Source organism: Urtica dioica, chromosome 3 (genome assembly GCF_054948205.1).
Source record: "Urtica dioica subsp. dioica isolate 48M chromosome 3, U.dioica_male_clone48M_v1_H2, whole genome shotgun sequence".
In the NCBI taxonomy this organism is placed as follows: domain Eukaryota; kingdom Viridiplantae; phylum Streptophyta; class Magnoliopsida; order Rosales; family Urticaceae; genus Urtica; species Urtica dioica.
The window spans coordinates 109685-112498 of record NC_142758.1 but is presented as its reverse complement, the minus strand read 5'-3'; the positions used below and the strand labels follow the sequence as shown (position 1 = coordinate 112498).

General features: G+C 36.2%; 1 long non-coding RNA gene across 1 annotated transcript; it reads right to left on the bottom strand.

The window, feature by feature from the left end:
• Positions 1–300: 300 nt before the first annotated feature.
• LOC149401830 (uncharacterized) lies at positions 301–1879 on the bottom strand. Its single transcript, XR_016296041.1, has 7 exons — positions 1842–1879; positions 1635–1690; positions 1497–1546; positions 1370–1408; positions 924–1298; positions 719–847; positions 301–645 (listed from the first exon to the last, which is right to left on the bottom strand). It is a non-coding gene; the product is annotated as an uncharacterized LOC149401830 (long non-coding RNA).
• Between the last annotated feature and the right edge of the window lie 935 nt (positions 1880–2814).

Sequence of the window (2814 nt, the reverse complement as noted above, 5' to 3'; positions counted from 1 at the left end):
GTAACACTTGTGTTGTTTAAGTAATGTGTCGTGATTTAACATGTTTAATTGTGTACAAATTGAACTCGGCCAAGCTAGTTAAACCTTCATAAATTAAAGTCAGCACGGCAAATCAAACTTATTGGTAATAATGGTTAAATGTTAGAAAATCAATCCAAATGATTGGGCCAACAACCTAATTGTTTGGATTTTGCATCTAAAAAAATTAGAGACTAAAAATACTTCACACCAAACCAAATGAGCTAAAACAAACATAGTGAAGAATATGCGAAAATTTTTGGAATCCAAAATCCTGTCCTGTATCATGGGTCAAGCTCTCACATTTCTGAAACTCGTCTCAAAACAGTTAAATCACTTTTCAAAAAGGTGTCCCAAATTTAGCAAAGATAGCTTAGCATGGTCAATCAAAGTCGTAATAAATTGAGATGTCATTTAAACTCATGATAAGTGTAAGGCTTCTTTAAGATGTTGAAAGTGACGCGCCAGCCTGATAAACATGACTTGATCTCCTCCCTTGCATTTGCGGATATCAGTGTCGACCCGAGCTTCATACACTTGTCCATCCGAGAGCTCAAATGTGAGATAGAAACAACATCCAAAGCCCTGATTTGCTCTTAACAGCTTTGTTGCCTTCAGCTCAGTGTTCTGACAATTACGTTAATGTTATAATGTATTCGGTAACAAATCTAACATATAACTTCTACAAATAATGACATACATTTAATTTGTTGTAGTGGGAAACTGCAAACTCTGTGGCCGGTACACAATATTCTAAATGATCGGGCAAAACACGTATATTCCGGGCCGATGGATCACGAATAGGACTCTCATGGCTAAAATAAAAACCCTAATAATAAGAAAAACACAAAATCAGAAAATAATGAATGCTAATTATTATTATAGTACATGGAAACTAGAATCACCTCATATTTGCGCCACTCTTCTCTGAATTTTTTTAGAGCAGGACTAGGTTGATCGTATTTGCGCCGCTCATCTCTGTATCTTAACATGATAGGATTAATCTCTGTTACGACAGGAACGGGATTAGTCTCTCTTGCGACAGGAACAGGATTAAGCTCGTTTAGAGGAATATAGTTAGCCTCTAAGTGTTTGTGCCACTCCTCTTCGAGTTGTTTGAAGACAGGATTAGCCTCTTTGTGTTTGCGCCAATCCTCGACAGGAATAGTCTCTGTGTTTGAATTCAGAGTTTTGCTCACTTTCACTTTCACTTTCACTGCTTGACTCACTGCTGAGTGAGGAGTCTTCTGAGTCACTGGTTGGGTCACTGCTGAAGCCATCTGAAGCAAATAAAAAGCATAATTCGACCATCCATCAATTAGGATTGGAATAACAAAGTCAAATTACATACCCACAGTCGCAGAGCCCAACGGTTCTCCCTTCGCGTCCACTAAGCACCATTGATCATAACAAAAAAAAAAGAGTGTAAGTTTAATGGATTATTAATTAATTAATTAATTAGAGATCGGAAAACGCACCAACAGCGCCTTCAGACACGCCAAGATCCTTCATTGAACATCCTTGAATCCTAAAGCACGCACAATCGCAATTGTTACCAAAATCAACAAGAAAAATAGTAATTTATTTTGTATGATACTAAACCCTGTAACTCGTACCTTGCTTTTTTAAGAGACTTTTCCTCTGTATCTTGAGTCCTCATAATTGGAAAAAACTAAAGTCACAAAATCAAATACGAGTTTATGCGATAGATATTTTAAACCTTGAACGCGAACTAAGAGGTAAACCTATAAGCAGTTATGAATATACTAAAACAAGATGTAAATAATCCAGCTGATCATCAGAACAACATATAAGTCAAATACCTTGTAACCGCTTCTCGTACCACCTTCAGCGGCGCGTTCGCTTCATAAGAGCATCTTTAATGGTTTCTTGCTTAAGAATTGTAGGGATTTGCTTGCAAATATCAAAAATATTTAGCTAGTTGCTTAACCATTGTTTTGCATATTGGCTATTGAATTAGCTAAGCAAATCTAAGCAAATTGGCTAATTTAAGCTAGTTGCTTAACTATTTAGCTCTATAAAATCTATGTGGCAAAAATACTATTTAGCTAAGCAATACCCTAAGCTAAACCATTAAAGATGCTCTAATTTAACCAACACGTAACCATTATCTATACGGCCCTGATAGGCCTTCTCTCTACGGGCTGGGCCACTGATTCAATGGGCTCAAATTAAAGAAAGGCAATTGATTTTTGGGTTATTAAGGTATATAGCCACACGGCTATAGGGAATTGAGATTTAGCCCATCTTTTGTTAATTTCTTGTTAATAGTCAATTGAACTTATTAACAAGATTGTAAAATACTTATTTATCCTCTAAAGATTCCCGCCCATTATTTTCACACAATAAATTAAAAATTGAAATCAAATATTCGGCCATTAACTAATCACGCAAATCGAGGATCATCATTAACACCGAAAATAAATTATGAAACACACAACCACAATCTTCATTCAAACGAAAAAAAAAAACAAAAAAAAACCTATCGACCGAATCCCTAAAGCTATTCAAAGCTCTACAAGAAAGTATCTTCCGGCGAGTGAAGAACAACGACAATCGAACCCAGGCGAGTGAAGAACATAGTGATTCGAACCCAGACGGCGAAGAAGAAGGTAAGAAAGGGCCATTATGGTCTTCAAGTTTTGATGTTATTTGGTTGTTCTGAGCTTTTTTTTTCATCGGAAAATAATTTGCTTTATTTCGGGAAGTACGTTATAGTTTTGGGTTTCGATTGTTTGGGGACGAAATGGAAAATGGAAATGGCTGTCGTTTAAA